At 44.5% G+C, this 13,435-nt stretch overlaps 1 protein-coding gene across 12 annotated transcripts in view; it reads left to right on the forward strand.

Moving 5' to 3' along the window:
* Nucleotides 1-13,435, forward strand: part of APBB2 (amyloid beta precursor protein binding family B member 2) — a 348,955-nt gene that overhangs the window by 308,271 nt on the left and 27,249 nt on the right. Inside the window, exon 1 of one of the 12 annotated variants that reach the window (XM_031687387.2) lies at nucleotides 6,255-6,381. The exons of the other annotated variants lie outside the window; for them this stretch is intronic. The gene's annotated coding sequence lies outside the window, so the exon portion shown is untranslated. Of the gene's footprint in view, nucleotides 1-6,254; nucleotides 6,382-13,435 lie in introns of those variants that run through there. 12 annotated transcript variants of the gene reach the window in all.

The following is a 13,435-nucleotide window of genomic DNA, read 5'->3' on the forward strand; positions in this document are numbered from 1 at the left end:
CAGTTATACTTCAAAACAAACAAACAAACTCATAGAAAGAAAGATCAGATTTGTGGTACCAGACATGAGGCAGTCGGGAGGGAAACTGATGAAGACAGTCAAAAGGTACAAACTTCAAGTTATAAATAAGTACTAGGGATATAATGTACAACATGATCATTATAATTAGCACTGCTGTATGTCATATGTGAAAGTTGTTAAGAAAATTAATCCTGAGTTCACATTACAAGAAAAAAATTTTTTCTATCTCTTTAATTTTGTATCTATATGAGGTGATGAATATTCACTAAACTTAATGTGATAATCATTTCATGATGCATGTAATCAAATCATTATGCTATACACCTTAAACTTATACAGTACTGTATGTCAGTTATATCTTAATAAAACTGGAAGAAAAAAGGCTGGGCCTTATAATAAAATTTAGCCATTCTAAAAAAAACTTATGCTAAGTGAAAGGAGCAAGATTCAAAAGCTATGTATGATATGATTCCACTTGTATGACATTTGGGAAAAGATAAAATTACACAGATAGAAACCAGACCAGTGGTGGGCTCAAGGTGAAGGGAAATAAAATTTATTTCAAGAACTTCTCTTGGCTTCACTCTACTGACCTGTACCCTCTTACCTCTGCCCCCACCTTCCCAACCGTGGGATTTAGTATCAATTTAAGGTTGAGTTTCTAATGCAGAAACACAAACATGATTTTTCCCTAATTTTAATCTTGGAAATTGCCAGAAAGCAGGCATTTCCTTTGGCCTTCCAGTTTCACTCCTCAGTGAGCATGAAGACAGCCTGGCTGTGTCTTCATCCTCATGCTCTCAGTGCCCTTGTACTGCCTTGCAGTTCTGTGTCCCAGAAGAGAGCAAGCCAGGGGGCTGAGCAGGGAGATGGCTGAGCAGATGCATTTTAAGAATTGAGTGCTATGCTGGTTCTATTAGGATCCTGAATCACTGAGGGTAATGACTGATTTGTGCTCACTTCCCACCACCTAGCAGTGGGGGACGTGAGAACTCTCTGGCGAGCTGGGGGAAGAAGGGGTACATCGGGTCTCTATAGTACATTGAGTGCCAGGGAGTTGCCCACTGTCTTCAGTCTGGTGGGAGGTTCTGTCTGCTGAATATTGCATAAAGCAAATGAGCTGCGCTCCCTACCGAGGCCTTGGAAATGTCTTCCACTTACAAAGATTTTTGTTGTGCACTTTTATTATAAATAGCCTTTGCATTTTATAGAGCAGAACAGGAAGACTCCAGGCCATTGAGCAGGAGAATTTTTCCCCCCTAAAATTTTCATTAGAGCTGAGTTAAAAGAGATGCTATAGTAAAACCTGGAGGTCTTTTAGAATAAAGGTCTCACCTTTATGTGAGTGCAAGCAAAGCTGCTGCTGTATCCGATGTTTTGTGGGGCAGTGGAGGTTTTCTTTTACAAATGCATATTATGGATTCCTCCAAGGGTAGCCATCAAGTACACATTTTTTAAAAATAAGTTGAGAAGGATGGCTCTTGGTCCACAATTCCCTGGCTTTCATTCCCCAGGTTCATTGTAGGTCTGAGCTTTCATCCTTTTTTGCTGTTTATTTGTCATTGTTTGGCTAATTTACATGTGAGTTCTTGCCACTCAGAGTGGAGTCTTTGGACTAGAGCATCAGCGTCACTCAGGAGCTTCTCAGAAATGCAGGCCCCACCTCAAACCTACTGAATCAGAATCAGCATTTTCACAGCTCCTCAGCAGTGTATTTGCACATTGAAGTTTGAAAGGCACTGATCTAGGTTAAGGTCCTCCCCAGATCCCACCTGCTCTGTCGATAACCTTGTGAGGATCATGTGTGACCCTCCGAAATGCACCCCTGTTGAATTTGCTTGCTGTCCACGTCGGTGAGAGTGGGTACATGCCACTTCACTACAAGTAACGGAACTCAGTAAGTGCTCGGTGCTGACCTGGACCCGAGAGACACAAACCTGAAGCCAGCATGATTGAGCTCCCAGGAGCTCAGAGTCTAGCGGGGACACAGAATGAGTTACAGCATCACATTGTCCATTGTCTTTGTGTCTCTTGACTTCCTTCACCCACACAGTGTTCCAATCCCCTCCTCTTGAAAAAATTTCTCAATGTACAGCCCATGGGCCACCTGCCTCTGAATCCTTTGGGTGCCTATATGGTAAGAGCAAGGGGTCACTCCAGACCCTGTGAGTCATACTTTTTGAGTGAACCCAGGCATCTTCATTTCAACAATTCTTATGCACATTGTAATGTGAGAACCACTGACTGAGGTGCTGCTTTGATATCCTTGGTGATTATGCGTTGTGATATGAAGGGACAGTTAAATACAGTCTCAAATGTCCAGGGAGTCATTTGGAGCTTTCCTCATACTAAACTCAGGGAAGAGTTTCACGGGGCCCCCAAGTTCAAAGCTGCTTTTATCTTTGGGTGAGGCGATGTAAGGATCTTTGTGGATGGTATTTAAGGATTGTTCAAATCCATATTTATATGTTTTCTAGCTGCATGGTGTCTAGGAGGAAATTAAAATGCCTTGTTCTATAATGAGTTAACAGTCTGAATGTTGTTATGACAATCCTGTGACTTTCTTGTTTAATGTTTATACTCATCTAATCAAACAAATTGAAATTGGATTATAGCTGTTGCACATTATAGCAGTTATTATCCAGTTTAAACGCAGGTCTGAAGGAAATAAAATTGATTTTTCTATGCTACTTGCAGACACCATAGCTTATTGGTGTACTCTTTGAATTTTCAATTAGGTTTGTACAGAGGAGAATAAGATTAGTGGTTGGATTTTTTTTAAATTTTCTTAATGTATTATGTAAATAAACTGTAATATTTCATTCTAATTAGGGAGTCAGATGACTTTTAAAAGTTTGGTGATCTGCTTCCATATTTTTATTTAAAGCATGTCAGGTTTTTAATATGGATACTAATTTTGAGGAACATTTTTATTTTTAGAAAGGAAAAAAGAAAATAATAGAGTAGAACACCATTATAACACTCAGTTACTACAGTAACAGCTACTTTATTTTTCAGGGAATGAGCTGAAATATGCACCAGAATTTCAGATAACTGAACCTATCCTTCAATAAACCAAACCCTTGTTTAAAAATTGCCTTCATTCTACAAACACCTTTTGTATACCTGCTCTGGGTAAGCACCATGCCCAGTGCTAGGGATTCAGAGTTGATCTAACATAAGTCCTTCACAAAAATAGACATTTCAGTACCACTGATTGCTCTTAAGGAAGAGAGAGGTCAGAAAACACAGAGGCAAGAATGGTGGGCCCTGGGGAATAGAGAGAGGCTTCAGGGAAGAGGTGACTTTTGATCTGGACCTTGACTCCAAAGTAGGAGTTGGCAAAAATGGACATTTATGCCTTAAATTATAAAGGCATTACATGCCAATTACATGCTCATTTTAAAAGTACCCATAAAAATATTGATTTATTAAATTTGATTATTATTAAAGGTATTTAGCACTGACTGTGTGTCAGGGAATGTGCTTGCTGCTGAAAATACAGTGGGGAACAAAACCACTCTTAGATTTGATAATCTGCTGCAAGGATTCACAGGAAATCACTGCAAGTTATATGCTCACAGTTAAGGGGTTTGCTTTGTTTTGTTTTGTTGGTTTTTTTTTTTTTAACAGCCAAAGGATACAGATTAAACTTAGCCAAGGAAGAGGTACATAGGGCAGAGTCCTGGAGAGAGCTTCTGTGGTCCTCTCCCCATGGAGTCCTGGACCGCATAGCTTTCCCAGCATTGATGTGTGACAGTGTGCATGGAGTGTCTCCAACCAGGGAAGCCCATCCGAGCCTTGGTGTCCAGAATTTTTATTGGGGCTCCATCACATAGACATGGCTGACCACCCTCGTGGCTGAGCTCCTTCAGAGGTGGAATTGATGCTGAATGACCCAAAGCCCCTACACTAAATCACATTGTTAGACTGTCTGGTGTGACCCAAGACATCCAGGAAAACAAAAACACTCACATCAGGTGTGACATTCCATGCTATTACGGATTTTCTCCCAGAAGCCAAGGGCAAAGTCCAGACCTCTCTTTGGCCAAAGCTGAATTCTTTACAGAAACAAAACCAGACACTACTATAAGTTTATAAAACTCACCATAAAGTGAAGAAGATGAGGACTATGCAGGAGAGTCCGTTTGCTTAGGGTTGTGAGGTGGGCAGTTCTGTCAGTGAGGAAGTTTTTCCTAAGGCAGTGGCCTGAAACCTGAAGGATGAGAGAGATTAGCCCAGTGAGTGGTGCAGTGAAGAGCATTCCAGGAGGAGGGGGCAGTTGGTGCGAAGGCCTTGAGTTGGGAAGTAGCTGGATGTGGTCCAAAAACTGGGAGGAGATGAGACTGGAGCAGACAGAAAGAGGAGGGATGTGGTTGCAGCATTAACTAGAGAGAAAATAGGGACCAGATCCCAGGCCTCCTGGGAATGATTATAGACTTTGTCTTCAATCAGTGGGATACCATTGTAGAGGTTTAAAGCAGGATCGTGGATGCTTGGATTTGTGATTTATTTTTAAAAGGGTCACTTGTGTGGCTGTTGTGAGAATAGCCAATTGGGTATAAGAGTAAACACTTAGAGACTGTTAGAAGACTACTGTGACCATTCCGATGGGAGAAGATGATGGCTGGAGTTAAGCGGTAGCAGAGGAGCAGGCGAGAGGGGGCACGTTTGGAGAGCAGTAGGAGGTAGAGTTGGCAGGTCTTGTCAGGCATGACTTCTCTGCCAGAAGACCCTTGGCTGTCACACTGTGCTGTCACCAGTGGGCATCTGGCAGCCCCATCTGATTTGTTGCTTCCACTTGGCTATAGGCAGAGATTCAGACAACCAAAGTACTAGAATTATGTGTAAGGAAGGAAGGGCAGCCTTTGAAGGAGTGACAGGTGCAATCCTGAGAAGTCGGTTCATGTCTCCAGAGTTGGTAATACTGATTCTGACTGCTGAACCCCAAGACTCAAACCCACTCTTACTTCTAGTTGGGGGTGTCTGCCAAACAATTGTGGTTGCCAAGCACTTCACTGTAAACAACTCTTCTAAATAACTGAGGTATTACCGGTCATAGATTAAGTACACCACAAATTAAATCACGCCTCCCTCGAAAGACAATTGTTAACCAGAAAAGCCCAATATGGAGTTGTCAGCACAGAGCCTGGCACTTGGGAAGAGCTTAATAAATGTTGAATGAGTGAGATATTTAAGCCTCTTTTAAAACAGGAACATTAAAAAGAGCTTCCAGGACACCTGTGGTGTGTTTTACTAAACCCAGACAAGGCCTTTTAGTAGTTACCTGGTCCCTTGATTTTGCATATGTATTTTGTATTTTCTGTTCCTTCCTCTATGAAAGGAGTGTACTGAACTTCGATTTTGGCAGAAACATGTCTGATGTCCCCTGCCTGTTTCGTTTTGTAATTGCTCAATCACATTAACTTATTCTTGCCCAGAAACAATTAGAGGAAATACTTTCAGTATACACAGAATATAGTCAGTAAGAGACTGGATTTTACTTTCAAAACTATTGTGGCCAGTGGCTGGCCAGCACTCTTATTTAAAATGCTGTCACTTAGCCAGCGGGACACTTTTGCTTCCATGTATATGGTGGGGCGGGGGACAAGCTCTCAGCTAGAGATGACAACGTTGTGGTGCGTGTCATCTTGGCTAAGTCAGCAGTAAATAAAAGGTGACTTAAGAGAGACAGGGATGGGGAAGGTGTGAAAGACTGAGCCAGTATTAAGTGTTTCGTGTAAATTGGTAGGGAATTTGTAAAACACATTTCAGCTTAGTTCAAAACTTGATGCCTGACTGAGCCAGCTACAGTTTGTTTCTGCTTTGTTGTGGTATGGGGCGGAGGGCGTTCTGGCTGTGGGTTGCAGTACACCCCCTCTCCCACCCCATCTCCCTGGCACAGATCAGGCAGGTCGTGTGAGAAACCAGAACCCCAGGCCAGGAATGTTAACTTTCTAAAGAGGTTCATTGGGATTAGAATGAATTTTCCAAGTCCTGGGAGTCCAAAAAGGGAAATACTAGTCCTAGAATGGGAGTATGCTGGGATGGGGGTACTCCGCCCCTCTCTACAGGTTCTGAGGCCCGGTCCTGGTGGCTGGGAGCACCTGGCGGGGGCACCTGGCGGCCGGCGCGGCGGGGGGCGGGCGGGGCGGCGGTCCACGTGCCTCCCCGGCAGCCAATCGACGGCGGCGGGCGGGCCGGGCGCGGGGAGGCGCGGATGGCACCCGCTTCAACTTGAGACGGAAGGGACGCACCGCTGCTGCTGTGAGCGACTCCTCCGGGGTGGCTGGTGCCCGCACTCCGGCCTCGGCCCCGAGCGCGAGCGGCATCCTCACCCAGGGCCGCCCGGAGGCCGAGGTGAGGGACGTGGGGAGGGGGCGGCGCGCCTTTGTCTGCAGGTGCGCGCGGAGGTGACCAGCGGGGTCGGCGGCCGAGCTCGCGCCCGGGGGGCCCGTCGGACAAAGGCTGCTCCCTCCCTTCCTCAGAGTCCGCGCTTAGCTGGGGGCGGCCAGGAGGGCTGAGGAGGGGTCTTTCTATCTTGCTGGAGGGAAGGGTGAGGATTGTATTAAATGCGGGGACGGTGGAGGAGTCTTTTGATCCAGTTTACCAGCGTGGCAGGAAGCTGTTCAGTGGATGGTCTGCGCTGGGCATTTCTGTTGAGCCCAGTGTTGTGATTGAGTCAATGAGTGCATTCATCGCACGTGCCCTATGGTGAATCCACATGTATGTCTTTTTGTCGGTATTAGGAGTGAAAAATATCGCAGGATTAGGTAATTGATTTTTGAATTAAAAGCAGTATGTTTGGTGTAGAAAGACTGCAGTCAAAAAATTTTGGTTATAGGACAACATTGGTGTGACTTCCATTTGAGAAAATGCCTCAAATTCTCAAAATGTAGAAAAGCAGCCAACTTATCACGTGCTTGCTCTTGGCCCTGAAGTAGGTTTTTGTTTTGTTTTTTAAGAAAAATATGATTTAAATATTGCACACAACACTTGACTGGGTCTTCAGGCTATCCGTGTCTTTTCTATCTATTATATGTTTTCCTGTACCAATATTGTATCCGAGCACGTCTATTGATTCCCTAGTTAATACGTTAGCTGTGAATCTTCATTACTGTGTTGGGTAGGAGGAGGCGGGGGAGGAGGAAATCCTATTAGTCTTTCTTTTTATAACTGCAGCTGCAGCCTGGCTTTGACTTGTGTCATGAATGGTGGATTTTGCCTGCTTTCCTCGTGTTCTCTTTCCAGTTTTCTTAGACCATTGAGTGATCAGTCCTTCCTCCAGCCTTACTTTGACAAAAAAACAGTTTATAAGTTTTCTCCCTAAAGTTCAGATCTTTGCTACTGCCTTTGAGTTATTATTTGCTTTATGAAGCTTTTCAGGACAAAGGTGTCCTGAGGCCTTTCCCAAGAAGTTAGAAGCATAATGTATTGTGAGAACAGCCCTAAATCTGTAAATTTGTAAATTTCACCTATAATTTTGGAAGTTATCGGTGGCTGTGTTGTCCAAAGTGAAATTTGCATAAAAAGTGTAACAGGGGAAAGACTTTCCACAAGGCATCAGGCATTATCGTCAAAGAAGCTGCTGTTGCTCTTGGCTCAGAGTGAAGGTGTGTGGGGCATGTGCTGGTCTGGTCAGGAACCTCACCCTTCTGAGAGCTGCTGGTTTGTTTATGAGTTTTTCTGTCATTCTAGCAAGTCCTGGCTTTTGAGCGATGAGGATAGTTTATTTAACAAGCATTTATTGAACACTGCTGTGTGCTTGGCGTTGGCACTAATGATGAAGTGGTAAATACAAATAACTTCTTGCTTTCTTAGAGCTCACACTGTGCTGGCATAGGGCCCATTTCAGGTCTTCTGAACGGGAGCATTCCTGGGAAGCAGTGTGGATGACCCTGAGCTGAGCCAAGAGGGTGTGGCTGCTGGCTGCTGCCCTGGAGGTCAGCTGCACCCAGGGCTGTAGGGACCAGACCAGCGGGGCACTGTGCGCTGGGCTGAGTCTTCTCGAATCTGCTTGCCTTGATAATGGATACCTCTCAGAGGAGTCTGGGACTGCAAGGAGGGCCAGAAGCTGAGTTCTAAAAGAGCTTGAACAGTGGCATTGTTTTTTGGATTCCCGTCTGTTTCAAAAACTATCATTCCTGCCATCTCCTAGGCTCATCTCCATGGCTTTCATCTTGAACAGCCCCTCAGGGAAATGAATTTCATTCTCTTCCACCGACTGAGCAAAACTTTACATCTGTCCCCAGTCTCCCAGGTGTCAAGAGGTGACCCCTAGGTTAAGAGACCTGGAACACAGTTGGAAAACCCCTGTCATGCACTCTCTACTTCTCATGGATTGGGGGTAGTCAACTGATGATGTGTCATTTCTTACTTGTTGGGTTTTCAGACTTTTCCACAAATCCCTAGGGTCACGTGAAAACATACTAAATAGTAGTATAATTTGTTCTTTTCAAATGCTCGAATGTAACATTTTAAAGAAAGTTTTAGCCCTTTGAATTCCTCTATACTTAACATAATACCTGGCATAGGATACTCTCCATAAATAATTGAATTGTTGGATGGGCAGATGAATGAGTGTAGGTGAAATATTTCATTTTCTGTTTTTAGGGTTTAACTATGATTATCACGTGTACTTGGCATTTATAGTCCACAGATTAATTTTCTGTTCAGCAGATGTAGAACATCTGTGTGTCAGGCATCTCGTGAGGTACATGCAGGAATGAGACAGGATTTGGAGAGGCAGGAAATAAACTGGAAAACTGATTCAGGAAGCAGGATACTATAGATTATGATAAATCCTGTGAGGTCAACAGCACCATGCAGCAGAGAGAGTACCTCTGGGGAAAGGGGGCATCAAGAGGCGGCCAATCCTAGGAGGTGTCATTTGAGCTGAGCTTGAAGGCTGAGGAGAAGCCAGGGGGAGCAGGAAAGGTCAGGGGTTGAGGGGTGCTCAGCATGTTCAAGGATGCAAGGCAAAGGCCAGCGTGGCTGGAGCCGGGAGCAAGGCGGCCAGTGATGTGTGCTGGGGTGGAAGAGGAAGTTGGGGACCGGGGTGGTGGAGGGGAACGAGATCATGCAGGGCTTTTGGTTATGGTGGAAGGTTCAGGTTTTCTTTTTAATTCTGTGAGAAGCCTCTGAAGGGTGGTAACCAGAGGCGTGCCATGATCTAAGTTATTTCATAAAGCAAGATCTTAGTGAATGCTGTTAAGGGGCACTGATGTCGGGAGCTGAGGTGGAAACTGGGGGACCAGTTAGCAAGTCCTGGTCCAGAAAAGATCAAGTGGTGTTAGAGGGGATGAGGGGAAGTTTATTGTGGAGATTGAACTGGCAGGGTTGACTGTAGAAGATTCAGAAGGAGTCATTATCTAGGACCATACCTGGGTTTTTAGATTCATTGTTTATTTCTGTTGGAAATACATATTAATAAAAATAATGTATAAAGACAGTTAAGCAGTGGAGCAGCTCACTTTCCGTGTGTGTTTTACCAAGACCTTGACTTAGTTTTGTTTTATCCTCAAGTGAACTGCTGTGCATTTGGCCATCTTTCCGGGATGTTTTCACCCTTCAGTGCTCTGACTGTCCTTTTCAACTGTTATCAGACCTTTGAGCATTTTCTGTGTTCTGTCATAAAAATAAAGGATCAAAGTAAGAAAGAAGACAGGTTTAAGCTTTAATCCATATGGAGTTACTCTACCTTTGCTTCCAGATTTATAAGAAACCATTGATAACTGCATTTGAAGTTGTTTACTTCAGAGACAACATCCAGCATCGCTCCAACAACTGGTAGTCTGTTGTAAATAAAACTTGTTCCATATCTATTTCAAATCAGAAAGAGTAAAATTCCTTAGTAACTTTGCAGGAAATTCACTGTGAATTTTGCAAGCTAGAAAAGCCATTTCCTTGTATCTAACAAGTAGAGAAATGAAATATTTGGTCTCTGATGGGATTTTTTGGCCCCACCTTCTAGCCTCAGATTTGTAAACATGAAAGCTTACAATGTCTTTGTCAGTCAACTTTGGTTTTGAAACCAACTTTGGTTTGGGCTTGCAAAGAAACAAAAACAGAAACACAAGTAGAAAATATCCCTTCTGCTGTCAGAATTTTAGGCAGACGAGAGGGGGCAGAAGTGACTGGGGCTGCCATCCCCCGTGACCTGGAAGCCTGGAGTGGTTACTCTAGAACATGTAAGCATGTCTGGGGATGAATAAATTATGACAGTTGAAATAATTATGATAGAGGAGAAGCAGCTGCAGAGAGCACGGTTGACAATTCAGGCTGATTTGGCCTGATTCTGTCATGTCAAAGCATGCATCTGTTTGCCAGGTTACATGAAAATGCTGTTTTCAAGGAGTCTAATGTGTTTTGCTTTTTATTGCCACCCCCCTCCAAAAAAGAAGAGAAAAGAAAAACATTCTAAGAAGAGTCATAGCCCGCTAGTGACTCTTTTAAAATAAAACGGCTAACGTGGAGATCCGTATTGACCTGACCCAGGCTGGGCATCCGTGTAGGATTTTAGTTGAGCAAAAGATATTTTCATTCTAAAGCAGCTGCAAACTGGAAGAGCTCTTATTCTTGCATCTGGGTGGAATAGCTTCCAGCTGGCCCTGGAGTTTGTCGCCTTAAGGATTATTCCACCACCTCCGCCAGTCACATGGGTTTAATGCACGCTTGGTGTACTGCTCTGCTGGTACCATCTTGAAATTCGTAATAATTTTTCATGTAGGCCTTGCATTTTCATTTTGCTTTGGGCTCCACATGTTTTTCAGCTGGTCCTAATCTCAGTGTCTGTCCGTGTTGTATGTTGCACCCTTGAATCAGGTTGTCACTAGAGTGGGGTTCCACACTTTTTCTATAAAAGGCCAGATGTTCAGTATTTGGGGCTCTGTGGTCTCTGTTGTGGCTCTCAGCGCTGCCGTGGTGCACAAAAGCAGCCGCAGGCACCAGCACGTGAAGTGGTGCGGCTGTGTTCCTGAGACACTCTGTTTATTAAAACAGGCAGCGGGCAGATGGACTGCGATCCTGGGGCCATCATTTGCCACCCCTGAGTTCCAGGACTTGAGTGGAAACCACAGTGACCACTAAAACAGAGACCTTGTCCTTTAGAAGTAAGAAGGCTTGGACACCTTTGGACAGCTTTATGGTTTCCCGAAAACTGGTCTCTGGAGAGTGTTCCTGACGAAAGTCAGGCTGTTAGGGGTACTTCGGTGGCAGGCCGTTATTCGAACATCCCCAAGCCCACACTTGAGCTTCTTCGAGATGGCATATTAATGCTGTTTGTCGAATATGAAGACATATAGACAATAAAAGATAAACTTAGACAGGAAAAACATGCTACTACCATGATGGAATTGTGGTTTTGTTTTGTACAGATTTATCATAGTTGATGGAAAAGAGAAAAAGATGCTGGAATAAGAAGGCTAGCTGTGTGTAAAGAGTAGCCTTACTGAATGGGAAAGGTGTGTCTTTCAAACTGAATCAAGAAGTTAACCCCTGCGGAGGTAGCGTAGCCCCTCTGGGGGTGCAGGGGTGCTCTGTGCTGCCTTATATTTATCCCAGCTCTCCGTACTTCCTCTGCCTTTGTATGCATGGAAATGTGTTGTCTGGGTCTTTTCTCTAAATGATAAAAGTTTATTTCTCTTAGAGTACAAATATAAAGAAAATTATCTGGGGAGTCGGTATATCTTGATAGAAATCAATATACAAGGGAAATTTATATATTGATTTCTTCAGGAGCAGAGGAGCCGTTTTTCATTTAGACAGATGCTCTGAAGAAGGAATCTAGTTAGGGGTTCTGGAAACGTTGTTTCTGCTAGAGATGATCAGAGTATAGATTTGCTTTGCTTTCAAATCAAGTCACAAGAGATTAATAATCTTCTCAGAACTCGCCTCCTGTCCATTCAGATAAAATATGTTTTATTAACGTTATTTCAGATGACATGAAAACAAAATGTGAACTAAAGTCATTTTTAAAGTGCTAACTGTGATAAACAATAACAAGAGAAAAAGAAACCCAGCCACCTGCCTGTTACTCACAGCGCTGTTCCCTTACCAAGATGATCAGTCAGGAGGAGGGGGGAGTCCTTTTTTACATCACATAGTTTTTATTCCAAAATATTTATTGATTACCTACTATGTGCCAGGCAGTGCTGGGTGAACACTTACCCACAGTGGGGAGTGAACAAGGCAGAAAAGTTCCTGTTCAGATGGATTTTCCTTTTTGTTGGGGAGAAGGAAGGACAGACAGCAAACAAATAAGCAGGCTGGTTTTTAGATGCCTTGAGTGTTGGCAGTGACTGGGTGGTCCAGAGGGGCCTTTTGGAGGTGATGATGGCAAGGAGGAGTCCTTCATGGGCGATCTGGGGGACTAAGCATCCAGACAGCAGAAACAGTGAGCACAGAGGCTCCAAGGCAGAAACAGGTGTGCGTGTTTGTGAACAGAGTGTGGCTGGAGCCTAGCAGGTGTGGGTGAGGCAGGAAGTGAGGTCAGAGAGATAGATGGATGGCGGGGCGGGTCATAAGCAGGAGAGCAACAGCATAAGCAGCTGCTGTGTGAAGGATGAACTCCTTGGCCTTTGCCCTGGAAAGTTACCTAGATCAAGCACAGCACTTCGTTTTTGGCACTTCATCCCATCTCGCTGTGGTGGAACCAAAGACCCGACAGAGACAGAGACAGGCGCTGAGGAGGGAGGAGAGCCTGTCCGCTGGGAGGGAGGCAGTGCCAGGTGCCCCCAAAACACAGCGAAGACAAGTCCGGCCAGGCCAGCCTGTCTTCCTTTTGTGGATCCACCACTTTCTGGCGGTGGGGATTTTGAGCAAGTTCAGTGCCCTGAACTTTAGATTCACATTTATAAAGTGAGAGTCATGAGGTTCCCCTGCAGGGTTACTGTGTGGCTTGGCATTAATGTGCACCAAGAACAGAGCCTGGCTGGGTGGCAGATTGAATAAAATAGGAACCACTACTGTTATTTTGTTATTAGCGCTCAGTCATCCTAGTGTTGACGTCTGTTGTTGTGTGGCCATTATTGAGTTTACAGAGTATCAGAAATACTTGTGTCTACATATAAGTTCCCAAAATTCAAATGCAGGCCAAATGTCTTGGCTTTTTGTGCTAATCTGCACTAGTATTCCTTCTGTCTGCACAACGGAATGGGGATTGGCTATATAGGGAGAGTCCTAAAGCCTCTTGGAAATTTAGAAACGGATTTAAGAATGTGCCTTGCCCACATGAGGCCTCCGTGAGGCTGGGTGCATGGAGCTGAAGGGACTTCACCCACAGGCTTGCTGTGGTTTTCCCTCGGACCTGCCAGTGGCTGGTGAGCTCACGGCCCTTCTTCGCATGGAAACCACTTTCCCAGCGTGCGGGTTTTGTCATCTTCCCGCCTCTGTCTTTGAACGTTCACTTGTTCGT

This window comes from Vicugna pacos, chromosome 2 (genome assembly GCF_048564905.1).
Source record: "Vicugna pacos chromosome 2, VicPac4, whole genome shotgun sequence".
NCBI classification, from domain to species: Eukaryota; Metazoa; Chordata; class Mammalia; order Artiodactyla; family Camelidae; genus Vicugna; species Vicugna pacos.